At 46.3% G+C, this 27671-nt stretch overlaps 1 protein-coding gene across 1 annotated transcript in view; it reads left to right on the forward strand.

Annotated features, from left to right (window-relative positions):
* The first annotated feature begins 21333 nt into the window (after positions 1-21333).
* Positions 21334-27671, forward strand: part of TAF11 (TATA-box binding protein associated factor 11) — a 302110-nt gene continuing 295772 nt past the window's right edge. Inside the window, exons 1-2 of the mRNA XM_069633496.1 lie at positions 21334-21374; positions 21465-21563. The gene's annotated coding sequence lies outside the window, so the exon portion shown is untranslated. The remainder of the gene's footprint in view (positions 21375-21464; positions 21564-27671) is intronic.

Raw genomic sequence — 27671 nt, forward strand, 5'->3', positions numbered from 1 at the left:
CGAGCTCCGACAGCACACCCACGAGAAGAGGTAGAGAAAGAGGGGACTAAACACCGGTGACCTCTTCAATCCGCCGGCAGGAATTACTTTTGCAAGGCGAGATCGCAGGTGCGGAAAGAATAATACTGGCTAACACTACCTATGTGCAGAGTGGGGATCAAAAGGACCTTCGGGGGCACAATAGGTCCGACGCAAGAAGCGGACCGAAATAGAGGCAGCGAGCCGACGACACAAAAACCAATTGCGGCCCCAGAGGCGAGTGGAAGAACTGACTTCACCCGGCCCCTCCGACACCGCTGCAAGCCTGGCAGCAGCGCTCGGGCAACCGCAGTGACACTGCCCAAACAAAAGGAATCGGGCAGCCCGCGGATAGGGGCAGAAAGTGCAAAGGCTCCAATTTGGAAGCAGGTCAACGCAGAGCACCCTCGAGAGGGGGAAAACTCAACCAGTGTGAGTAAGCATTCTTTTTGTGACACAGAACATTTCCGCATTGGCACATCACTTTACTGAAGTCAGTTCAGCAGAAAGTGAGCATTCCACTCCAGGAGGAGTCAAGCAAGGTGCAAACAATAAGCCGAACTAAGGGGAGCGAACAGCTTTACATACCGCTACATCCAGGCCACGCCACCGCAGAGCAGGTCCACTGTGTATTTACGGGCTGTGCTTTTCCCAAACTACGGTGCCGGCAGGCGGTTAATAGAACGTCTACAGAGCGCAACGCTGTGGGAGGCGCAAATTGTTGAAAGCAGGAAGGCACAGAGCAATATTTTAGCTACCAAAGGTACCTTTAGGAGAATAAAAGGCGCCATCCATCACATTGTGAAACAATACCCCTGGCAGTCTTGGGCACTGCGAGCATGTGAGAACACGGCACGCTAAGCGTGCAACACAAGAGCTGCCTACTACAAGCCGGCACACAGAGGTCCAAGGAGTAAAAGAGATGGCAGACGCCTTATCACTGAAGGAAACACTTCGCTTGAAGTGGGGTAAAGCAGCGGAAGCAGTCCATGGCATGGTCTTGGTGCAGGAAAGAATGGCAGAGCTGGCATCCACTAGATTCAGCGCCGAAAACACAGATGCACCTAAGGATGAGGACGACTGCGATGATGAGTCAGCAGAAAAAGAACAGCCGGCCAGGAAGAAGCAGCGCCTTGATGCCCGCATCATGCCCGCCTCTTCAGACACCCACCCCGGCACCAAAAGAAAAGCAAAATCAGGTACTGTGAAAAGCAATGCTGGGAGAAAGAAGAGGCACAGGGATGACTTGAGCAGCTCCAGCAGCGAGAGTGACAGCACGGACACCGGCGGGCGAATGCGCCGCGGGACGCGGCTTGGCAGGCGCCGCCCCTTAGTGGGGGCTGCCGGGCCAGAGACTCGCCCCCCCCGAGCCTCAGCTTCCTGGCGGCACACGGGGGCGCGGGGGGGAGGGGCCAATTCACGAAGGCAGGGAGGGGGGGGTGAGGGAGAGGGGGCCGTCCCGGAAGTGGCTGGGGGTACCTGGGATTGTTTGGGGGGGGGACAGGAAGCCGGGGGGGGGGGAGACCTTACAAAAGGGTAGGATCGTCGTATGAACGATCTCTTCCTCCGGCTTCCTGCCCCCCTCCCACGTGTGGCACAAGAAGCATTTTTGAAGCTCTTTGTTCCAGCGGCGTTTGCGGTTTGGTTTCCCGTGGTTTCCCGTGGTTCCGGCGGAGGAGTGAGGAGTTCGGGCACCATTGGTGAAGGTTACTGCCCCGTGGAACGTTTCCGGATACGCGTGGAGTCACAGGTAAGCACGTGGGCGTTGGGTCGGATATGAGTGGTGGGGTATAGGCGGGTTCGTAGGGGGCCGAATTTAGGGGGAGAGACTTTGCAGGGAGGTACAGGCCTGCCCGGGTACATCGCGGAACTGTGGGTAGTGGGCAGGGGAGGTGAAAAGCATTTTACAAGAAGAAGCAGTCTTGTTCCTGGAAGAAGACGCGGCTTCCCGGGCTGGACTGAGGCAGAAGCAACGTTTCGCCCGCCAGGGGAAGGATGAAGAGAAATCCCGGCGCGGAGTGACTCGGGGGCTCAGCAAAGGCCGTTTCCATTCACTGGGAAAAACTACCGAGGGACACTGTTGATCAAGTTGCATAGTGACTAAAAACCGCAGGACTCCAGCTCCGGGCGCTGTTTGTAGGTAAGAAATAACTTAATAAGGGGCGTCACTGCCCTGATAGCCAAGAGCGCGCAGCCTATTGTTTCTCTTGTCCAGGGCACGCTTTTTCCTCATAGCATCAGTATTCATAGGAAGAAGGAAGATATTACTTTTTGGAAGTTTGCTTAGCGCTGCAAATCGAATGGTGTCAAGGCGCGTTAAGGCTGATTGACCCCGGGTTGCGCAGCGCTTGTTACGGAATCCTGCGCCTTTTCGAAGCTGCATGCTTTAAGGAGATGCACGTGCGGGAGAGACGTTTCCGTGCAATCCACAGACGCAAACATCTATGATTGCCGTTCATGTTTCTCGCGCCTGTGCTGTGCGCGGTTACATATAACACGGGCTGCGGCGTTCTGTTTTTTTTCAAAGGATTCATGTAAACGTATAGGCACGGAGCACGCTGCGTATGCCCGGGTAATGCATGCGGCACATGGCATAGAGCCGAGGGACCGCGCGCATCTTTCACGCGCAAGTGCTGCCTCTTAATTAACTCCATGTCTTGGTAGCTTCCTGGGCACAGCTAAGAAACATGCAGTCAGAGGGTAGGACGCAAACATGTTCCACCAGTTGTTACACATTATTAATGCAACCTCTTACGGCTGCAAGCTGCGCCCGTTAGGGACGCGTGGGCCGTGTCCCCATCGAGTGAGGCTTTGAACGCGGCAGGTTTTAGTTGCTGCTTGTCTGTATCCCCCGCGTGCAAGGGATTCTTTTCAGACACGTGATTGTGTTTTTGATATCTGGTGTTAAGTGTTTTTACAGGCTTGGGTGCAGCCTCGTGTGACCGTGTTCTCTTTGCATACTAAGAGTGCAGCTCTACGTGAAGTGATCTTTTGTGGCCATTGGGGGTGTGTTTTGCTGCATGCGAAAGCTGCAGCTCCCGTGGGAAGTGCACCCTTGTGACCATGTGGCATGTGTGTTTTGTTGCACGCTAAGAGTGCAGCTCTACGTGAAGTGATCTTTTGTGGCCATTGGGTGTGTGTTTTGCTGCATGCGAAAGCTGCAGCTCCCGTGGGAAGTGCACCCTTGTGAACATGTGGCATGTGTGTCATCGCTGTAATTGGGGAGGTTCCAACATCGCATGAATGCGTGGATTTCTGTGGGGAGATAGCACCATTATTCTCGGGGTACACTTGCAGCAAGTCCTAGTCAATTGGACGCCAATAAGGCCGAAGAGGAAGCTCTCCCCTCAACCACCTGCTTTGGCGTTGGGGGGGGGGGGGTCTACACACGTAGGGTGAAGTTTCTTGGGATTTGTTTGCTGCAGGTGGGTGGCCTAATGTTAGGATACCTACATGGAGGATGTCGATGGGGCTACTTTGGCATCGATAATGGCTTGTTCAATGAAATGAGTTATATCGAGCTCGTACACAAGTGTTTCAGAGCGGGACCAGGCGAAGAGGGAGGGGAACAAGTAAAACAAAACCAGCGATCTTACTAGGTCCAGTGACATTTAAGAAAGCACAAGTACATGGGAAAGGAAAATGGGCAGGGGGGGAGGAGAGGAAACATAATTATTAAATAGAATAAGGGCTTAAAACCATGGTAGTGCAGCCAGCAAGTGGCAGGTGAAAGTTAGTCAGAAATGTACATCTGATAAGTGCAGGAGAAACGTGGGAGGGGGGCTGTTTACAGGAGTATTAATGAGCACTTTAATCTGACTGACATATGCTCGAGTGGTGTGCCACGTTGCTTTGTATCTCTTTCCCTTTCGTTTCCCGCGGTATCGTTTTCCATGTGTTTTCTTTTGCATTTCTTGACTGTCAGTACTGTCATGCTGCTCCCCGTTATTTGAACATTGGCCGGGTATGCCGGCCGGAGCGGCCCTTCACAGTGGTTTGGTTTTGGTGAGGAGGTTGGGCACGACAGGGCTGATTTCAGGGAGGTAATTTTGGGGACTGCAGGCGGGCTTGTATCCCGCGAGGGATTCGGGCGGGGGAGTGCTGCTTTCCAGGAGCTGGAGCGGAGGTGCCCATGTGTTGTGCACACCCAACCGCATCACAGGGGAAAAGGGGGGAAAAGGGGAGGAACACAGCTACAACAGGGGCAGATTTCGCACTGCCGTAGCATCTAAAACTATGCCAAGTTTAGAAAGGGTGGTGAGTTAGATAGGGGAAGGGCAACTCAGGTGAGAACTCCGACCAGCCCAGGTGCCGGATGCTCCTAAAATAAGGAAAGTGGGGAGGGGGGGAACCACCGAGCTGGCTGCAGGGGTTTCTCTAGGGACGGTTTACTTTGATGCGGGTTGGTGGCGGGGCACGGAAAAATGAGATAGCCTGGCAGGAACGTCGTTTTATAGAGATGTATGAGTGCAGCGGCAATAGGATTACGTACAGGGATTAGGCGATGAGAACTGGTTGCAAAGGGGGGCTGGCTTCCAAAGGCCGAGGTGCATGGGGCTGGCAGCAACCGCGGGGCCAATGGCGGCTAGTTGGGGGAGAAGTTGGACGGGGGTGGGGGGTGGGCAGTGCAGACATTAGTCCATTGCGAGCACAGTGCAACGTATGAAGAGAGGCCGCAAAGGGGAGGAACCGGGGAACATGGCCTTTGGTTGGCCGGGGGTTTTTTCAAAATGTGGGAAAGTGTGTATTACATACGGAAGAGTCCCGGATAGGGTTACAGCACGAGGTTTTGCACCAAGGATCGAACAAGTCATCACAAACGCAGGGTATTGCTAGCAGACGATTGTGCAAAGGATGAAAAGGTCATATGGTAATGTTTGGTTAACTGTGCGGTTGGACGGGGGCTTTTCAGTCCGGGTTTCAGTCGGAGTTCTGTGTACCGAGAGGAAAGGAGGTAGCACTGGTTGGCAGAGGGTGGCCATTATGAGGGTGAAGTAAATTAATGTCTCATGACCTATACTGACACAATTTGTCTTTTGTTTTCAAGGTGGCCACGTGGGGGAACAACATAAGGTAAAGGCGTGCCCACAGTTACCAGACAACGGTCCTGGTTACAGAAGGGCAAATGCACTGGCGTGTAAGTGAGTTAATGTTGGGTTTAGGCAATAGGGCGCCTATAGGTAGGAAGATGAAGAGACGCAACAGCCCGAAAACAGGTAAAGTAAAACAGGAAATGCCTGCAGTACCGTGGGCGCAAAAAAAAAAAAAAAAAAAAAAACATGCAAACTCAGCGCGGCGCAGGGCTTGTGGTGAATTACCTGGCATGAAGCTCATTCAGGGGGTGCGGGGTGCGTAGGGTAGAAAATGTTAAGTCAGTGGGGGGGTAGACGAGAATAAGAGGGGGGGGAACAAAGAGTTCGCAATGCCTTGTGGGTAAGTGTTTAGACGGAACTATGTGGACCTCCAACCAAAGGAAAGGTACAAATAATATTTTAAAACAGCGCAATTTTGTATATATGAATTCAACCTTAAACCACTTCCATGGCACTACGGACGTGACGTGTTACTTTACTATGCGGCAATTGCGTTTAGGGGATATGGCACGTAATATGTGCACTGTAAAGCACTGTTACTACTTCTTTTCGTACACGTTAACCACCGGAGGGGATATAAAAAGGGCAGCATCCGCTCTCGATAAAGGGGCCAAACACCAGTGTGGGGCCAGTCAATGCTTCAGGTGGATATTACGTTGGAGTTTTAGGGTAAAAACGCAATGCGGAGGAGGGATTTCAACAAGGGGATTGTCCACAAGGGGGGGGGGGTGGTGGGTTAAGGGGGGCCGATCCCTCACTGTGCGTCCCCCCTCCCACAAACATTGACTCGCTAGGGTATGTGTCGGTCTCCTCTATCCATACTCAAACATGTCCGCATTTGGCGAGCACTGGCCACGATGGCACGGGCGAAGGTAGGAGATGCAGGAAGGAAAAAATGGGGGAACTCTCTGCCGCCGGCAGCCCGCAGAGAGTCTTGGAGGAGTTACATTGCGATCCCTGTAGCAAAGCGCTGTCAGGCCCATAGGGGAATGCACAGCCAACAGATTAGACCTTACGGCGCCCCAGGAGTACTAGACTCAGGGGAGGCCCTGGGAAAAGGGGAGGGAGATAGGGGTCTTGGAAACCATTCCTAACCCAAAAGAGAGGGCCGGGGGGGGGATCAAAAGAACGAAGCTCAAAATACAACAAAGGTATACAAGGGGAAGCCCCCCGGGGGGAAGGAATTGGGGGATGAGGGTCTTGAGTAGAGGCTGTGTTAGAGAAGAAGTTGGGACTGTGAGTCTAAGTAGTATGGGACACTAGTACATATGGACATCGCAGGACGATGACTTTTTAGGCAGGGAGAAAGTGGTGGTGGGTCGGCACCGGAGGTCGGGGCCGGCCCGGTGTATGTATGTGATGTTGGGACACTGTCGGTGGTGTCTGTATAGGAACTTGCCAGTCGCAAGGCGCCAAGGGGCGGCCTGCGTTAGATAGAAGGGGACCTGGGGGACGCAGAGAGGGGAGGGGGCGGGCAGAGCTGCATTTTGGGTCAATGGACCAAAGTTAAGAGGAGAAACAAACGATATGGATGGGGGCAAGCGGCAATCAACGACAGATGAACACGGGGTAGAGAGAAGATAGACAGGGCCGGGGTACCCCAGAGGCGTCTACACGACGCCGACGGGGAGGGGGTGGGGGGCGACCCTAGGTAACCTCACACGGAGTAGAAGAACCTGTGGTGTGGTGAATTACGGATCGCATGTAAGATAACTCCAAGACTTTATGCAAAATAAAGCTGCTGTGGCATTAACATTTCCAATCGTACAACTTGTCTCCGCCTATTATTGCGTGCACAGGGAATGTGGAGGAGGGAAGGCCGGCACGGGAGAGAGGGTGGGGGGCGGGACCGGGGAGGAGCGGCTGGGGGGAGGTGCCGGCCTACACAATACCGGGGCTACTGGTCGGTTGGGTGGTGGGCGCGCAGTGGGGGGGAGGTGAATGGCGTTAGGATGCCCCCGCTAAGAGTCTGATTCGGGGGGCGAGGATGACCAGGCCACCTTAAAGCATGGGTTGGGCCTAGCAATAATGTTGGGTCTCCAAGCCCACAAATGACTAAATATGGGAGGTGCACAGCCGGCAAAAGTGTGAATAGAAGTTTAAAAAAAACTATTGCATGGCATATTGAGCGCAAAATTAAGAAAAAGATTTGGAAGAAGCAATTCATTGATATTTTTTGCCTATTGGAATACGAAGAATTAGCCTTTAGTATTTCCAAAAGGGATAAGAAAGAGGAAGAAAAAGAGAGAGCGAAGAGGCCTACCTTAGAAAAGAATATTCAGAATTGGGAGGCCTCTTTTCAAATCCTATCAACAATCATCTTAGAGAAATTCCCAGAAGAGGGCACTGCACTGATTGCCTACCACCACAGAATTCTGGAGATCCATAATACATTTGGGGGGGAATCATGGCTGAATTACGATAGGGAGTTCAGGAAGGAGATGCAGAGATTCCCCGACCTGGGCTGGGAAGAGGAAACTGTATATTTTCCATGTCTTCATAGAAAACTCAGCTCCGAGTGCTCAGAGTAATAAAGATCAAGAGCACCAGAGTAACAGAAGGAGGAGAAACAGGCAGCATAACCAGCGCAGGCACCAACAAGACAGTGCACATGCCAACAAAAACAAAACCCCCTTTCGAAGACCGCCCCCAGCGGGGCAAAAAGCGGGGCAAACTCAAGGGCAGTTTGGCAACCGCAGCACCGGTGGGGCCAAAGGGAGCACCCCAGGGATCTGCTGGTACTGCAACAGAGGGTCTTGCAACAAGGGCACTGAGTGCAGATACAAGCACCAATGCAGCACAAGCAATGGTGGCCACAGCAGCATCAACTGCACAAAAGCCTCTCCCTCCAGGCCCAGCCCTAAAGTCACAGAGGGTAAAAACATCCACCAGTTATAAGATGGGGGCCTCACCAATAAATATTGTTCAACTACTAAAAATGTTAGAGAGATACCCCGACCCAGCAGCGAGAACATTCTTGGATCAGGGCTTCAAAGATCCCATTCAAGGGCCATGGATCCCCATCATACCCAAAAACCTAAAACCTGCTTCATACCTAGCCGACATAATAAGAGAAAAAATTGGTAAAGAGCTAAAACTGGGTAGGATAGAGGGACCCTTTCAACACCCCCCCTTCACAGAGTTTTTATGCTCCCCCTGGGCATTGTGCCCAAAAAAGAGAAGGGGGTGTTTAGGATGATCCACCACTTATCACACCCACCCGGGAGCTCCTTCAATGAAGGCATCCCTGCCAATGAGGGTGCTGTATCTTACAGCTGTGTACAGGACGCTGTTGACCTAGTAGAATGGTCAGGTAGACACGCTCTCATGGCAAAAGCCGACATTAAGTCAGCATTCAGGCTGCTGCCTGTGCACAAGAGCACCTACCAGTGGCTGGCTTCCATTTTGACAACAAATTTTACTTCGATAAATGCATTCCCATGGGCTGCGCCATCGCGTGTTCCTACTTTGAACAGTTCAGTTCATTCCTACAATGGGCATTCCAACAGGCCATGCCCAGAGCCAGAATGGTACACTATCTGTACGATTTCCTCTTCACTGGACCAGCAGGGTCTCCTCTATGCAACACATCCATCAAAACATTCAGTGAAAACATGCAGGCATTAGGGGTCCCACTGGTGCCTGAGAAGACGGTAGGACCCACCACCACCCTGTAATTCCTAGGAATAGAGATTGACTCCTCCAAGGGGAATGCCGCTTACCCAGAGATAAAATAGAAAAATAGAGGACCTTCTAAAGACAATAAGGTTGATGACAGGCAGGGACAAGGCGACCCTGCGGGAAATACAATCCCTCGCTGGGAAGCTCAATTTTGCTACCAGAATCATGCCCCAAGGCTGGGTCTTCCACAGGAGCCTAGAACTAAAAATGAGGGGGGTTACAAAGCCACACCACCACATCAGATTGGGCAAGGAAATAACATAAGACCTGGCTATGTGGGAATCATTTCTGAACAATTTCAATGGCCAAGTGATATGGCGCAAGCCCATGAATGAGCCAGACAAAAGGTCCTTGTTCACTCAACTACTTTGGGGCTTTCAGGATTAGCGAGATAGTCTCCAAAAACACAGGATCAGAGGAAGGGCTGGATGTAGGTGACATCCACCTGGGGAAGGACTCCATGGCAGTGAAACTCTGTATATCCAAAACTGACCAACTAGGAAAAGGGAGGAGCATCAATCTTAACTGCATTGAGGAAACAGAATACTGCCCCATCTGCACCACAAGGGCCTTTCTGAGCAAGCGCCCCGGCCGTGGGGGTGTGGGGGGGCAATTGTTCACACACAAAAACGGGTTTGCCCTTAGTAGATTTCAGGTGGGGTCTGTACTCAAGAAGACTATAATAGCTATAGGGTGGAATCCTACTGAGTTTGGATCCCACTACTTTAGGATAGGAGCAGCCACTTCAGCCTGGATGGGGGGGTTGCAAGAAAAAGCCATAAAGGGGGTCGAGGGCTGGAAATCGGGGTCTTACAAAAGATACATCAGGAAAGACTTGATCTAATAATAGTCCCCCCCTTTCCCTCTTTCCCTCTTGTGATCACAGGCAACCCCCCGTCTCAGACGGCATGGATCATGGGCCACTCTTTCATCACCAGGGCCAGCAGATGTCTGGAGGAAACCCAGGTCGGCATGTATTTCCAGGACACCATCACTTACTGGTGGGGCAAGCCGGCCATGCGCTGGGGAGACCTCCGCGATAAACTGGCTGGCCTACTGGGGGCATGCTCTCCTCCCTCTGAGTATCTCATCAACCACCTCGGGGGGAATTACTTGCCTCAACTGGGCAGGAAGCTCCTCCTGACCGAAATCTGCACCTTCCTCAGATCCCTGGCTCACATGCTAAGACTTCGAACAGAAGTGATGATGTCAGAAATCATCCCGCACCAGTATTGGCATGGAGCAGAGTGCAACAAAGCCATGGAGATATCTAGGGGCAAAATGAATAAAGCAGTAGCCAATTTCTGCCTTTTCTCAGGCCTCAAATTCATTAAACATGGGATCGCAGTGCACAACAAGGCCATGTTCTGCAGTGACGGGGTACACTTGTCGATTGAAGGCATGGACGTCTTCACCAGGAACATTTTTTGGACCCTGGCTGCCAGGGGCTGTACATAAAATATAGCTCCTATTTTTGGGGGACCTGAGGGACGCCGGTCAGCATCCCCTCCGGGTGGCAGCAGGGATCAGTGTCGAGCGGGCCCTAATTGGGAGTAGGGCCCCCGCTCACCTAATCCCTCTGTCCCCAAAATATATTATTGTTATCCTTTTTATGGTGATTTTATGGTTGGTGTTTCTTTTGCACCATGGCTGGAACTAAAATAAAGCTTGTGGCCAAAGTTTTTCCACCTCACATCCTGGTTTCAGTCTCCTCATTCCTGTGACTGTCATTACTGTCTTTTCTGTCATGTTATACTTGTCATCCATGACACCTGTCACCTGTATGCCACTCCCCCACACAAAAACACTTCCAGGCTTATCACCCACTCGCCACCTGGACGAGTTCTTCAGTTTTTCCCAAACCTAGGGATATGTGAGTCACAGAGGCCTTGATCCTCAACCGATAAAGTGTTCGGGAACAATGCGAACGCTGTAGCTGAAAAACAAAAGGCAAGGGCCGTTGACTGGATAATCAAGTAAGCAGATCTATGAAAGCTTTTCGACTTTTTTTGTGTGTGCCGATTTTGCAGTTTGTTTTTACACAAACAAGGGAGAGGAGACTGACCGCACTTCCCCTTCTACCCAAACTTAACGTCCGTAAATTTATGGTGAAAAAGAGGCAAAAATGTGGCAAAAGAAATCAGCAAAATTGCTATTGGGCAAAAGTGTGTAATACCAAGCAACCATGACCAGACAGAGAGCAGCCTCCGGACCTTTGTAATAGATTCTGGGTATCCTTAAAAGTTTGGTGGTAACTTGTCAGTAAATCCATTTAATTACCAGCAAAATCGATTAAGTTTACACCACTCGGTCCAGTGAAATTACTACTCGGTCCAGTGAATTTACTACAGGATCACGAGTGGTGGCATAGTATTGTTAGTTCGCATTTTTGGAGTCCATGGGCTTCCATGGAGAATTTTTGGGATTTACCGCCAATGGTAATTCCACTGATTTTCAGTGCTAAAGTGGAAGATTTAACTCCTGCCAAAGGTTGGAGGTTCATCCCCCACTTCACTGCTGAAATTCCTAGTGTGGTGGTGCTGTAATATGGCAGTAAAGTGGAAGTAACAGAACAGTTTTACTGCCACGTTTCTGCCACTTTTTACCACACCACCATACTTAATGCTCTGTATTTTGAATCTGGAATTTTGAATATGATGGGGCTCATTATGAGTATGGCGGTGCAGGAAAAAATTGGCGGTAACAGAATTACTACGAGTATAGCCATAGCCCTGCAGTGCAGGATTTACTTCCAGCATCAAGCTGTAGGTAAATCCTCCCACTTTCCACCGAAAATAGACAAAATTGGCAGAATTACTGCAGCAGTGATTCTGCCAAAAAACACAGTCCAATAAAAATGGGTAATTAACTCTACCACCACCACTTGTAATCCATCAGTAATTCTGCCGGACCAAGTGGCGGGAACAGTAATTCCGTTGGCCGGTATTCCAGCGGATTTGCCACTGGAATCCCACCCAACTCGTAGTGAGCCCCTGTATGTTTTTAATTTTCTCTCAAACCCTTGCCCTGGGAACCTTTCCCACCTGGTTGTCAAGAACCAAGGAGTATCACAATCAAGAGTGTGAGTAGAAAACATCAGAGAGGACTCAGAAGCAGAATGATTTTTACGTTTCTTACTGACAACTCTGAGAAACCAGAAAGTGTCTCACCCACTAGTCCCTGGGGAACTGCCATCCGGATGGCCAGGAAATATACACTTTTGAATTAATTCCCCAAGAGCTATCTAGTCAACAACAAGAAGACTTAAAAGATTTAGTCATGACATTCCCGATGTATTCGGTGAGAAACCACAGAGAGTGCAAGGCACTTATCATTATATCAGAACTCCAAAGGGAAAAGTGGTCCATTTGAAACCACATAAACTGCCGGAAGCCTGTAGACGGATAGTGGTTGAGGAAGTGAACGAAATGCTACAGGCAAATATTATCGAACCCTCTTCAAGCCCATGGTCCGCCCCTATTGTATTGGTCACAAAACCTGATCATTCGTAAAGGTTTTGCGTTTCCATGTAATACTGTCCTGCAAAAATGTCACCTGATAAAAAAGTCACCAAAAATTGCAGTTTTTTGCATGGACATTATTACATTTAACATGTGGGGGACACCCCTGCAACCCTCAAACCCTTTCTTTTCTCAAGGGGAGTGGGGGACACCCCCACAACCTTTGACCACATATATATGGTCATCATATATAATGTTGCCACAACCTTTTCCCGGCAACATTATGCATGGCGACCATATGTATGGATACAATATTACCTGATACCGGTTTTGCATAGACTTCCGACAGGTGTGAGAAACCTGAGAGTGTTCTCCCAGTAAAACATCGAGAATCCCTTATTCGGATGGCCAGGACACGGCCATCGCTGTTTGATCCAGTTCCTGGGGATGGACCAGTGGGGAAGGATCACCTGGATAGGGGAACCCGGGTTGTGCTCGGTGGAATACACCAAGTAACACACAGTATTGTCCCAGAGAAGGAGAGAAGGGCGAGATATCTGAGGCTTTCATGGGCTGTATTGCATCTGCCTCCCTTCCTCCTGTTAGATCTCTCTGGCCCAGATCTAACAAACCCTCCATACGTAATCAATCCTCTAAGGTGCCAAATGCGGTTACACCCAAAAAGCATAACTCCTAGAATTTTTGTTTCACCGGTCTCCATTTGAATTCTCCATATCCTTCTTCATTCCATTCCTCTGGGTATCGTTTTCCGCATTCCCAACTTGATCAGACAAAACACTAAGATTCCCATAATCCCCTTTGTTTATGTCACGACCCCAGCTATTCCCTGCTTACCCTGCAAACGCTACAAATCTCGTCCCTCTGATTGTCATTTCCCAAAATCCCAATTTACTATGACAGAACACTATTGTCCCCACAATCCCCTATGTTCTGTTCTTCATCCCGGTCATTCTAGTCCATTTAACAAACCTTCCAAAACCTACCCTTCCGAGAGCATCCCAAACCCAAATACGAAAGATATGATCCCATACAACACCTCTTTCCCTTCCGACTTTGTAGGATGCTCTTAAATTTGAGTGAAAGGAGGGGGCATTTTGAAACCCCCCATTCCTACACTTCCTGGGTAGGCACAGTTACAGCTGCTTTGGGTTCAGCGCCCCGGCCCCGGAGCACTCGTGCGGGAATACCCTTAGGAACTTTGACCCCCCCTTGTGACAGTGTAAGACCAGAGTTGAACGAGACTCCATTTTGTAAGCTACCGACTCCATTTTGTAATGGCAAGATAGTTGTGAAGTTTCAACGCAGGCCTGCAGCTCTCCCAGCCAGGAGCGCACAGCGAGCAAGCTACTCCCCCAACCTCCTCCCCTTTGCCGTCTCTGCAGTTGTTTGGTTCTCATGAGAGACTAGCAGCGAGAATGCAACAAACTTTACACTGTATCTTCTGTCTTCCGTCTCACTTTATTGACCCAGATACAGCCCTGAGCAGGGGCCAGTGCAAAAGCAATCCGTCTCTATAAACCTGCCCCCACACCCAACAGACCCTAGCCATAAAGAACACCATCCCATTATTCCTTAAAACAGGGTCGACAGTTAGAAGTGACCCTCGAGTCTGTTTGATGGTTCGCGTCTCAATGAGGACAGAGCCAACGTGCCTTTTTGCATGCAAAATAATGTAAAACTAATAATGAGGCAATAGGCATACTAGCAAACAATATAACATATATGTGTAATCAGAAGTTCTCACGTTAAAGTTTAATTATGAACGTATGATATATGTTAACATATGGTATAAAGTTGTTCATAGAAATAGATTGCAACAACAAGATGCATAACCAGTATAATACTGTACACGCCATCACTAAGATATCTCATTTTCGTAAGTTCAAATGTAAATATATGTACAATATCATGTAAACATAATACAGCAAATAATTACTCTCACCAAATTGCAACATCTGTTAAGGCTGCATGCACAGACCCCAAGCCATGAACTGTTTTTAATGAAGGATGAACACTGATTCAAGTACACGTTCAATTTCTTGATGAGTTTTTGTTACAATGAAAATGTTTAGCCAGATAGAAAATATAATATATTCTAAATCAGTATCACCTGAATGAAATATAGTAAGCCACGTGTAAAGGCCTGTATGTAAGATCTATTCCTGAAGGCCCTGTTTCTTTGTGCAACAAGGAACTATACCGCGAAGAGGTTTTGATTCCCTTCTACCCTTCATGGTGTCAAGATAGATTAGCAGAGATTTAATGATGTTTGGACAACCAACCACTAAAACCCCCCCACAATGAAATGTATGCCCATGATGGTATGTGCCTCTTGTGACCTATTTGTTCCAGTCATAGATTTAGAGCCCTCTCTGTTGTTTATCAGATGGACATCCCAGATCACACAATAACCCCAAGAGCTTTACCTCTTAGTCAGTATATTCGGAATTGCCTGAACAGGTCAAGCGCTGTATTTAATGGATGAATCTTAACCTATGCTACTAATAAATTAAAGTATACACTATGGCTTAGGGGTACAGCTGGTCTGTTTGGCGACTTCAGGGTCCAATATTGATGATGGTGCTGTTTGGTCCACTTGGGTAGAAAATGTTCGGACAGTTTAAAGGGAAGTTGGAGACCCCCGCTTCCCCTAAATTTGATATTGGGTTAAGGTCACAGTTCACTGGATTAACGGTAAGCCTCTGGAAACCCGTCATAAACTATGCAAAACACGAAAATAAAGATCCAGGATTCTGCGCCCAGTAATATCACTACGTGTTTTATTAAGTTGCCCTTTAGATAACACGTGTTTCAGCCAACCTTGGCCTTTCTCAAATCAGGGCTATTGTATTATTGTATTTTACTGTATTCATCAATTGCCAAAATTAACGCCATTGAACCAATATATTAGTTTACAGTATGTACACAACCCAAACACCAACAAACAAGGGAGAAGGTGGGCATCCATTAAAGAACATTGTAGAATCACAACAAAGAAAAATGTATGTAGGGTTGGCGTTGGGGATGGATGCATGGGGTTAGAAAAACAACAATACAACAAAAATATAAAAATACAACACATTAATGTAAGGTCAATAAACATGTGTGGAAAAAATAATGCGAAACCATTATTATCAGGGGAGAGGTCAGAAAAAAAGATGGAGACAAGAGAATCAAAAAACCAACAAGAGAAAAGAAAAGAAAAAACTGGTAAGTATGATGTCATAATTTCCCATTTCAGATAAAATATTCAAAATTATGACATAGGGCCTCATTACACGGTAGGCGGTAAGGGTTTACCGGTACCGGTATTTTACCGGTACCGGTAAACCCTTACCGCCTTACTACGAGGTCCCTTTGCGGGATGGGGAATTTAACGCCTGCTTTTTGCAGGCGTTAAAAACCAACCCGCAAAGGGACCAGTGGAGCTAATTACGGTACCGCAATTTGCGGTACCGTAATTAGCGCCTTCCCCATTCCCATAGAGCCCTATGGGGCAAAAATGGGAATGGGGAAGGGCAATGGTGGAAGGGGGAATTACCGCCTCGCCAATCTTGGAATGGGGTGGTAATTCCCCTTTCCACCAAGACGGTGCCGGTATTTTACCGGCATGAACCATGGGGCTAATAGCGCCATGGTTCACCGCCTTCCATGTAATGAGGCCCAAAGTGTTACAATGAACTTAATCAGTGTGGGGTTTAAATTGATTAAGTCTAAGCCTTAATGTTCGCGTTCTCAAATTACGGGTACAATCCCATGCTCAGGTTTCTAGTGGGGTGTTGTTTAATGAAACAGCCATTAGTTCCTATTTATAAATATTAATGTACTAGAGATCCGTATAGGAAAACATAATACTCATTCCATCCACATTCGGAAACAACCAATCAAAGTCAATGACAAAATATAATAGAAAACATTATGTCCAAATGTGCCATCACTTTGTTTCTTACTTCAATTAGCATTGTGTAAACAAAATACCCCAAATGTTTATCAAAACCGCATGTGACAGCCAAACTGACTTGCTAATACGTGAATGGTATCTTTGCCGTTTCAAAAAAGCCCTGTGTATTTGAATTCTTACGTGTTTTCCTTGCACGGATTCCCATTATGCTTTCAATAGACCTCCAGTAATTATCAAAGTTATATATACAAACATGAGACAATGCTATTTCATGCAAGTATCTTTGTTACATAACGTGTGTATCTCAGTTATGAGGGTTCCTGTAATACTTACTAGTGCTCGGTCATTTGCGTTGGCTGCTTGCTGTTGAATTACAGCGTACGCCGCCATTTTGGGGATATTTATGTGTTGTCATGGCAATCCTAAAACAACAGCTTCCATCAGCATGAGAGAAAGAAAAAAGGGGGAATAACATTTTCCCAGTTATTTCTATTTAAGTCAAAGAGAGTGGAGCGTGACATGATTAATAAACTAAATCCATCTGAGAAGTCAGTTTTCGCATATTTACTGAGCATGTAAGACCAACTGTTATTGTGTACATGATCATGTGGTTAGCATAACCAAAGAGAAACCACCCTCCTTAAAGACGTACTCCCGGCTTATTAGGTCTGTGTATCACTTGAGTTATCCAAATCTAGCTAAAGGTTTTGGAGGTAATGTTTCTCCTTTGTAAATTAGTTTAGTCATTTATATTTGTAATGCCCCGGACATGGCGAGCCAGAGCAATGCATTATGGGAAAGGTAGTTCATGGTTTGATCATTTCTAATTTAGGTTGCCCCTGATATATATGACTGGGGCAATGTATTGTTGACTCTATAGTTATGTTATGCCCCAAATACAGTCACCATAATTCTCTTACAATTATTTTGGCAAGAATGATACAAGCAAACCTTGTTCCCGGTGTACTTGTAACTTTACCAGACAATACCTACGATATTTTGTATACAATAATATAATTGAGCTCATATGAGGATCTACTCACAATTCCCCTTCCAAATGAGGTATTCAGCATCCCAATCACTATTCCATTGTAAGTCCTACTTTATCATGAAGCATTGTTCATCAATATTCATTACGAAATATAATGTGTTAATATTGGCAAAGATACATTCTTTGTACTTAGCAACCAATATCTGTCATCTACTAAGTACAATATGAGAGACATCATACCAAATTTGTCAATATAAGAGACACATAACAAAATGATACTATTGCAGCTTTTTAAACAAATAATAAACGATAAAGTATATCGGTAATTGACTTTACACTCTGTCTTCCATCCAGTATTGTTGTACATGTACTAGATTTTCATAAGGTGGTGCTACAGGAACAACGCCATTTCCGTATCAAAATTTAAGCCTAACTCTGTTGTGTTGAATAAGCAAATCAATCTCGCTTCTGCTTGGCGTAGTGCTTTCACTCTGTCGCCTCCTCTTTTGGATAATTTTACTTGCTTTAAGCCCACGTATCTAATTAGGCTTGTATCATCCAATTGGCGTTTCTTTTGGCAGTGTGTGGCTAACGGTAAAGTTGAATCTTGGCTTCCAATCGTCGTCAGGTGCGCCCGGATCCTAATTCTGAGCTCCCTTTTGGTGCTGCCTATGTACATTTGATTGCATGTACAAATGATTACGTACACCACATACTTTGTTCTGCAATTAATCATTTGTTGGATTGTAAACAATTTCCCATTTGGACCTATTTGTTCCTTTGTTTTGTCATTTGCAAATTTGCACATTGTGCAAAAGCCACATTTTCTGAAGCCTAATTGTTTGGTATTCAGCCATGTGTGTTGCGTTTCTTCTTTTGTGTCTGGTAACAATGATGGGCAAATGATTGATTTCAAAGTACTTGCTTTCTTGAAAGTAATAGTAGGTCTATCCTCAATATAATTGTGTAAGTGTTCATCCAGATGAAGTAGGTACCAATGTTTCTGTAGGATATTCCTAATTCTTGGTGGTCCTTGTTATATTGAGTTATGAACACTGTTGTCCTTTGTTTCTCTTCTGAATTATTTTTAAGAGATAACATGTCCTGTTGTCTGAGATTTTTGGTTTTTTCGAAAGCCTTCTGTAGATATTTATTCGGATATCCTTTTTTCTTGAAACTGTGTCTATGTAGATTACATTCCTGTTGAAATTTCAAATCATCTTTGCAATTACGTCTCGCTCTAATATATTCCCCAAGAGGGATATTACGAATGGTTGTGCGTTGATGACAGCTGTTAGCATGCAAAATCGAATTGACCTCAGTTGGCTTCCTGAAGGTATAAGTTTCCAAATGGTCATCTTGGACATGTATGGTAAGATCCAAAAAATTAATTTGGTGGGCATTGTTCTCGCCAGTGAAAGTTATATCAAATAGATTCTGATTGAGTCTGTCGGTAAATTGTTGAAATAGTGAATCTGGTCCATCCCAAATCAGAAAAATATCATAGATATATCTCATCCATAATTTAACTCTCTCCTGAAAGCCTGGATCTTGGTATACTGTAAATTCCTCAAGCATGCCCATAAAGCTGTTAGCCAGTGCGGGTGCATATTTTCATCCCCATTGCTACCTCTTTGAGTTGTTGATACAAACTATTGTTAAAAGTGAACAAATTAGAGTCAAGTTTTATTTGTAACATCTCTTTGAGCATGTCAATTTGTAAGTAGTACGAATCAGAGTCGTTCCTGAAAGCAAAGTCGATGGAGGCAAGTGCCCATTTATGCTGAATTGTTGTATATAGTGCTTTGACATCTAGAGTGTCCAGTCTAAAAGAATCTTGCCAGGTAAATGATTGAAGTATATTGATAACACTGGACGAGTCCCGTAGGTAAGATTTTACTTGACTTGCTCTTGGTTTCAAAATACCATCCAAATATTCAGATAAATTCTCAGTCACCCATCTTATGCCACTTAAGATAGGGTGACCGTCAGGGATGTTTTGGTAGTCCTTATGAATTTTCGGTAGAAAATACATATTTGGCGTTACTGGATTTTTCGTTATAAGGTAAGAACTTTCTTTATCAGTAATTAAACCTTTTCTATGCCAGCTCATTATTGATTCTTCAATATTGACTAGTATTGGTTGATGTACTGCAAGGTTAATTAGCCTATAACATCCTGGTGTTGATAGGTGGTTAGCACTTCAATGACGTTAATTTTGCCAATTGATGAATACAGTAAAATACAATAATACAATAGCCCTAATTTGAGAAAGGCCAAGGTTGGCCGAAACACGTGTTATCTAAAGTAAATAAATAAAACACGTAGTGATATTACTGGGCGCAGAATCCTGGATCTTTATTTTCGTGTTTTGCAATAATAAATTAACCTGTATTTGAACCATGTTTTCATAAGTGTTGCCACAAGTTTTTGATCTCACCGGAAAAGAAGATTATGGTAGTGAATTAATGGGAATGTGTGGCCACAAGGGCAAATGTCAAATGGTTATTTAACAAAAGAAACAACATCACAAGTTGCTGAACCTACATACCAGCTTGATGAGCCCAGCTGACCGATTGACCCAAGACACGTCATTGTCACACCACGTGTCCTCAAGCCAACCAAGCGCCTCCGACCCTATGGCACCTATAGGTGTCCGCTCTTAGTGACCAATCCCAACTGTTCATGTGCCCCTTAGGCCTTCCCTCAGCAAGATGACGAATTTTCTGTATAAAAGTGAATTGTAACATGTTTTCGGCAGAGCGCTCTCGGTGTGAGCAGAGTAGATTCTGCTTGCCCTATTTTAGATAAAGCCTTTGATATAACCAGCACTTGGTCTTGGTCTCATTCCCTCCTGGGATGTGTCTTGATAGACTCCATTGGGAGAATTAACTATATTTTTGGGGGCCTCTCACTTACATTGGTGACCCCGATGCAATAGCATTCTTTTCCATCCTTCTGGCATGAGCCGTCCCCCTGTCATGAACAAGAGCGTGCTCCCTCAAGAGAAACCCGCCAATGGCAACCGGTACACCTAGACGTGCGCACGCAGTTGGGCGAAAGGGTACGGGTTCCCCCTTTACAAAACCCACCGTACCACTCGCCGGGCGTGGTCTTTGAGCGAGGAGCGGCGCACTGACCGATGGGGTCCAGAGGATCTCGGATCAAGACGGACACGTGAGTATCAAGTGCGGGTGATATTGAAAGGCGGGTGGGTCTCAGATTAGAAGGTCTTGGGACAAACGGCATAATTTGGGTGAAAAAGGTGTGGAAATCTGTAGAACAGGGGGGAAAGGTCCTGGGGGCCTGGGTCTTTTCTCTATATTCCATTCTATTCTCATTCTATCGCATATGGCCATTAGGACAGTGACAGAGCACAAAGTGAAAAGAGGTTGAAAGGGATCCTATCTCCGGTGGGGGGGGTGGAAGGCAGAGCCGCATAGTGCTATCTTGACTAGTACAGGATATATGGGTGAGGGAAAACTGACGCAAAAACGGATAACGTAGGGGACTCAAATAAAGACCCGGAGTAGTATTTAGAAACTCCTTTTCAAACTTCGTCTTACCTATCTCTTTCTCTCTCCCTCTTGGGTGGACTGGAGCGAAGTGAAGGGAGAAAATGTGCTCATTTAGTATATTTATATGAACACATTAATCAAACTGGGCAGCCCAGATGGTAGTTGAGAAATTTTTATTAAAAGGAATGATGATGTTTCAAACGAAACAATTGTAATTAAAGGATGGATGTGAATACTAGCACCGTGGTGGTGAATAACGGTGCTAGTATTCACATCCATCCTTTAATTACAATTGTTTAGTTTGAAACATCGTGATTCCTTTTAATAAAAATTGCCCAACTACCATCTGGGCTGCCAGTTTGATTAATGTGTTCATATTAATATACTAAATAGGCACATTTTCAAATAATTTTTAAAAATAACAGTGAAAATCACAATGGTTTTTACAAAATTAATTCAAACTGGGCTTTCATATGTCTTAAATTCAAGTCCTTTTCTGAGGAAAATTCGCCATTTTCCATTTAAAGATGGCGCATAGATTGTACCACATCGTCTGGTGCCTTAGTCACAGTTCAGTCTTTTGTTTCCCTTTGTGGAGTTACATCCGGATATTTCAATTAGAAATCATCGCACTATACTAACAGTGTGGCACCTAGCAACGGACGAACGAGAAAAGATATATCAAAAGAGGTAAGCACATAACATTAATATATACGTTGCGCAACAATATTCTATTGAACTGCAATGCTTCGAGTCATTTACTCTGAGCATTTCTTCTAGAAACTGAACACACAGAAGTTTCTCTAAACGCTGAGCACAACACGTGCACTCTGTGGCCATTCAAGACCCAGTAGGAACCACCTCCGTTACTGTTGAAAGGTAAATCTGTGATTTTAGTATTTCATTTCACATGTGATAGAAATTAATCTAGCAGGCTGAATATAAAAAAGAAAAGTAAAAGCCGTACTGATAACAACATGGTTAAGGACAGCAGTTAATAGTGCATGTGTGTATTATGTGCCCGATTTCACTCTGTGCCCCACCTTGACATCAAAACAAAGACTGCAGTGCTTGTATCACGGAACATGCACTTTACAATGGCATAGATCTCAACCATTTTTGTCGCAAAGGCGGGTGAAAACACCGGATTTTAAATTTGGCGGGTGAGAGGCCCATTGAAACGAATGGGCGTGCAGGACGCTTGGCGGGTGAGTCAGCTCTTTACAAGGCGGGTGACACCGCCAAAAGCGTGTGAGTTGAGAGCTACGCAATGGCATTTGCATTAGCCTTGCTGTTAAAGGCATGTGTGCCATTTTTGCATTCTATTCTGCATATGAAATAAAACAGCTAAGTAGGCTGATAAAAATGAAAACAGAAGCTATATTTTTAGCAATGTCATGTCAGATAATATCCTTTACTGCATTCAATTATAAACTGCATGAACCCGCACTGGGCTCCTTTCCTCAGGATTACTGTGTACCCATTACATCACGTGCATTAAGCTGCACAAAAAAGTAATAAGTAAAAACAGAAGCAATTTGCAAATATGAGTATGTAAGGCTCATCTCACATGTGCTTTTTAGTTTCAACGACTGTGAGAATTCACAGCCCTCATATTCGAATTTGGCCTACTTGTCAACCCCATTCGATACCACAAACGCCAATGAAGCAATCACAAGGTTAGTGTCAATAGTTGCATGTGCACATGCATAGAGATACGATATCCCTCTTTGGGTTTTAATCATGTTACCAATTTGCTTTTTTTGTTTTGGTTTTTAGATTGCCACAATGTGAAGGGTCAACTAATGAACCTTTTTTGACATCAAATTTTTCGGTGTCACCATCTAATGTCCTGAAGACGGGTTCAGCACACATCCAATAGCGGTTTAAGTCAGCTATAGAGTGTTTATTAAGAATTGTTGCTGTTTCCCAGAAACGCATTTCTCTCTCTCGACAGAGCCAGGGACAAGTTATTATAAATTTGGGACATATAAAATAGCAATTTGTCTGCCACACACTCCTACTAACCTCACACTACTGTCAAAATATGGGAATTGTGGTCGTTTTGATTAATTGAAATAGTGACATTCACAGAATGTTGTTCTATGTGATATTTTGTGTAAACAAAATGCATTTCTGTTGTTCTTTTTATATGGAAATTTTTCCGAGTGTTTTTATACTTATTGATTAAAAAATGTTTATCTCTACTGTTCCTGTCTTGATCTAGTGACTGACATGATTGGTAGCACTTGTTGCAACTAGACACACCTAGCGCGTGTGTAGGCGGGTAGCTGTTAAGTGGCATTTCTTGATGTACATGTTTACACTTGGTCCTCAGCCACACAGCCCCCTAAAAAAAGAGGACCCTCCAGCTCTAATTGCTTGTTTTTCCTCACCACTCCGGACATTCCACTCGCGCTGAAGAACACTGTGACCTACAAGGAAGGAAAACACAGGTTAGCAAAGGCAAGACTTTGCAGCACTGCGCATAGCGCTTACTTACTGCATCATAGTGCTCTTAATGCGCCATCATTTACCAGCGGGGCTCAACCAAGCCAGTTCGCCGCACTGAAGCTCTGCATACCTAAGGGAGAAAAAAGAGACATTTTAAACAAAGAAAGTCATGCATGATCGCAACAAAACTAAAGAACAACAATAAGACCTACCTGAAAAATATCAAACGGGCCGGCGTCAGTGAAGTAACTGGACCGCACTCGGCCATGAAAGACAACGCGCCCCTGCAAAGAAGGCAGGACGGAGAGCACGCCTAATTCTACCACAAGATGAGGAGAGGGCGCCAGAGGGACTGAAATCATACGGGGGTGGAGGGAGGATACTTACCCCAGTCGGTCAGTTTTGAACACAGTCCTCCTGTATTTTCAGGCAGAACCTTCCCTGCAGACCACATCAGGGCAAAGCTGAGAAGCATACCAGCGAGTAACCCGGCTGGGTGGCGTCCCTGTGGATACCAGGTGAGCGTAACAGAACGCGAAGCCTACCATAACAAATCCACCTGGGCGCCATGGAGACATCAGAAATGGACCAATTGGCCCAATTACTAGGAGAGCTTCGTGCTGAGGTTCATTCTGCGTGACAAGAGACTAATGCCCTCCGGAGAGACCTAATAGTGACCAAAGAATGCACTGAAGAGATTAGCAGGCAATACTTGCAATCACAGGCAGGACAGATGCCTCTACCTGGAAGCAATCCAACGATGCAAAACCCCGCCATACCACCCACTCTGGCACAGATCACGTTACCTGGAACAGTGCCCCTGGCACCACCAGAAAGGTTCTCAGGCGACCCACAGAAGTATGCTGCATTCATCAATCAGTGCCGCCTTCATTTTCTTTGTAGACCTGGAGCATTTCCAAACGACCAAGCTCGGGTAGCTTTTGTTTTATCATACCTGAGTGGTAGCGCAGCAGATTGGTCGGTGCCGTTGGTAACTGTCAACTGGTATAGAATCAAAGACTTAAATTTCACTAACCTGGGCAGACTGAGATTTGCAACGGAGGCAACAGGCAGAGATTGAGGAATCCCCCGTGGGAGTCCTGCTCTCTCTCACTCCCCGGATTGAATATTAGAGAGGAGGGAGGCAGAATCCCCAGGGAAACCCTCCCGGGGAATAAAACCCTGAATCGCTGTGGCTCTTCGGAACGGAGGGTAGCAGCTTGGACGGTGCCTCGAGGCGAGCTGGAGTGCGAAGAGGATTGTAAACCTTTCCGGGGAACAAGATAGAACAGGTAAATGCCAGGTAGGAAGGAGTGAGAGAAAAGGAGAGTATTAAGGTTTGGAAGTGACACGTACGTGATATTCAGAATGTGATCCTTAATGGGATGAGGACGTTCTTGGGAGTCTCCGGATGACTGGAAGTCTTAGAACTGTGGTGCTGAACGAACGGATAAGTAAGGGAATAAATGTTAGAAATGGGAGGATTGAGTGTGCTAAAGAGGACACTAAGTTTAAGGGAACCTGCTGACAAGGGCGGAACTTCTAACTTGAAACCTATGGTGGAGACGGGATACGACCTGAGAATAAGCCTGTGGGTAAGGGAGGCAGAAAGAAAAGAGGGAAGTTAGATATCAGAGGAGAATGCAAGTTAGCAATATTAGAAGGAGGAATCCTAGCGGCGAACGTATGGAGCGTCGGTAAGAACAGTAGCGACGCGTATGCTAGCAACACTTCCTTCCTTATCAGGAGTCACGTGAGCAGACGCAGGAATGTAAGATGTGCGTGGAACAACTAGACCGCGGTCTTCTTTACAAAGGACCGCCGCTTTGGGAGCCTGCATTATAACGTTATGTGCCGTTCTTCCTAATCTCCTGTTTTGCCACCATGACCAACGCTGATAATGTGTAACAGTAACCCATGACGATCCTCTATTACATGACTTTGGGGGTTCCAGAGAGAAATGGAAAAACATTTTGCTCGCCATACCCAGGAACAAGCAGTAGACAGTGAACTCTTGTCCCTCCGACAGGGGAATCAGGACTTGTTAACGTACATTGCTACCTTCAACAGACTGGTTGCTGAAGCTAGGTGGCCAGAAAACAAAAGAACCACGTTATTCCATCGAGGCTTACGAGGCGAATTAAAGGACGTGTTAGCCCAGGTGGTTGATCCACCCAGAGACTGTGCAGAATTCATAAATCTGGTCGTGCAGCTAGACCACCGGTTGCAGGACCGAAAGGCAGACCGGTCTAAGACGGACCCTCGGACCGTGTATGTTCGACCAAGGGAAAACACACCCCGTGTACCTGAAAATGCTGTAGAACCCATGCATATTGGAGGCATACGGCCTCCATTAACAAAACAAGAGCGGGACAAAAGAAGACAACAGCTTTGTTTGTATTGTGGGAAACCAGGACATTTCCTGAAGGGCTGTCCAGTAAAACCCCCAAGAAGAACAGTCAGGGCCACATAGAAGGATGAAGCTAAGGAATCGGAAAACTAACAGGCTCGATGAACGTAGAGGTCAGTTTGTCGAGTGAGAAGAAAGAGATGCTGACCTCGCACTTTGCAATACCAGTGATCTTAATTAACCACCAACAGTCGTTAAGAATGCATGCCGTTGAAGCATACATCGATAGCGGAGCAGTTGGAAATAATATTGTTCAAGAACTGGCAGCAGAGATGGGGCTTCCTTTGTGTTCTAAGCCAACTATGGACAAGGTAACCAACGTGGATGAGACAGAAATTGCTTCCAGACCAGTAACCCAGTGCACAGCCAGGGTAACCTTGCTGTGCCAGGACGGACATCGGGAGTCTATTTCATTCGATCTCATCAAGGCACCTCAGTTCAGGCTAATACTAGGGATGTCATGGTTGGTTGCTCACAACCCTTTGATAGACTGGCGGGCACGAAAATTAACCTTACCCAGTGACTGGTCCCCTGCCTGCTATTACCAAGAGGAGAAACCCGACGTATGTATCCCCATGACTCCCGGAGCGACAGTATCAACCCTGGGAGCAAATAATACCTTGCCAAGTGAATACCATGATTTCGAGGATGTTTTCCGAAAGGACCAACCCAATACATTGCCACCGCACAGGCCCTATGACTGTCAGATCGACCTTGTTCCTGGTGCACAAATCCCTTGCGGCAGAATCTACGCTCAAACAGAACCAGAAAACCTTTATTTGAAATCCTATTTAGACCAGTACCTTGTAAACGGATTTATCCGTCCTTCGAAGTCCCCCGCAGCCATTCCTTTGTTCTTCCTACCAAAAAAGGAAGGAGACTTGAGAACCTGTATTGTCTACCGCGCATTGAACCAGATCACCGTGAACAACCGCTACCCCTTGCCGCTTATCGCTGAGATGCTAGACCAAGTTAAAGATGCCCAGATTTATACCAAATTGGACCATCGAGGAGCGTACCACCTGGTCCGAGTCAGAAAAGGAGATGAATGGAAAACCGCCTTCCGTACTAAGTATGGCTTGATTGAATATCAAGTCATGCCCTTCGGGTTATGCAATGCTCCTGCGGCATTCCAATATTTCATGAATGACGTCTTAAGGGAGTTAATTGATGTGTGCGCCTTAGTGTACATAGACGACATCTTAGTATACTCAGCCTCGGAACAAGATCATGTCAGGCACGTTCGTTCAGTCCTCACCAAGCTCCGTCAACATCGCTTGTTTGCAAAGCTTGAAAAATACTTTTTTCACGTCACAGAAGTAGAATTTCTTGGTTTTATCCGTACTCCAGGAGGCATCAGAATGGATGTGCACAAGGTAAATGCCATTCTGAAATGGCTTTCACCGATGTCTCTGAAAGGGGTACAAAGCATGCTGGGCTTTGCGAACTTCTACCGCCGGTTTATCCCAGACTTCTCTCAGGAAGTGCACCCAATCACAGTACTATTACAAAAAATAAAAAAGTTTGCTTGGACCGAAGAAGCAGAAGAAGCCTTTCAAGAACTTAAACGAAGGTTTACCTCCGCTCCAATCCTGCGACATCCTCGTCCAGACCTCCCCCCTTATGTCGTTGAAACTGATGTGTCTAGTCTCGCAATGGGGGCTGTCCTTTCACAGAGAGACCCGGAAACAGGCCAGCTACATCCTGTGGCCTTCTGGTCGAAAAAGTTCTCACCTCCAGAGATAAATTATGCCATCACGGACAAGCAACTCCTGGCTATCAAATCCGCCTTTAAAGCCTGGAGGCACAACCTTCTGGGGGCCAGACACACCATTACAGTCATCACAGACCAATAAAACCTGCAATATCTCAAGGCCCAGTCCTCGCGCCAATTACGGTGGGCCCTTTTCTTCGCTGAATATGATTATGTAATCACATTTCGACCAGGAGTCAGAAACAGAAAGGCAGATGCCTTATCTCGCATGGGCATATATGAAATAGTATATACAACTCCAGACCCAGTACCTATTATACCTGAAGACAAACTCTTGGGTATCACAACAGCCTTAACACAAGCAGAACTACGAAAAGAAATCCAACGGACAATGAATCCTGATGCCTAC

This window comes from Ambystoma mexicanum, chromosome 13, assembly GCF_040938575.1.
Source record: "Ambystoma mexicanum isolate Mex_15411 chromosome 13, UKY_AmexF1_1, whole genome shotgun sequence".
Taxonomy (NCBI): Eukaryota; Metazoa; Chordata; class Amphibia; order Caudata; family Ambystomatidae; genus Ambystoma; species Ambystoma mexicanum.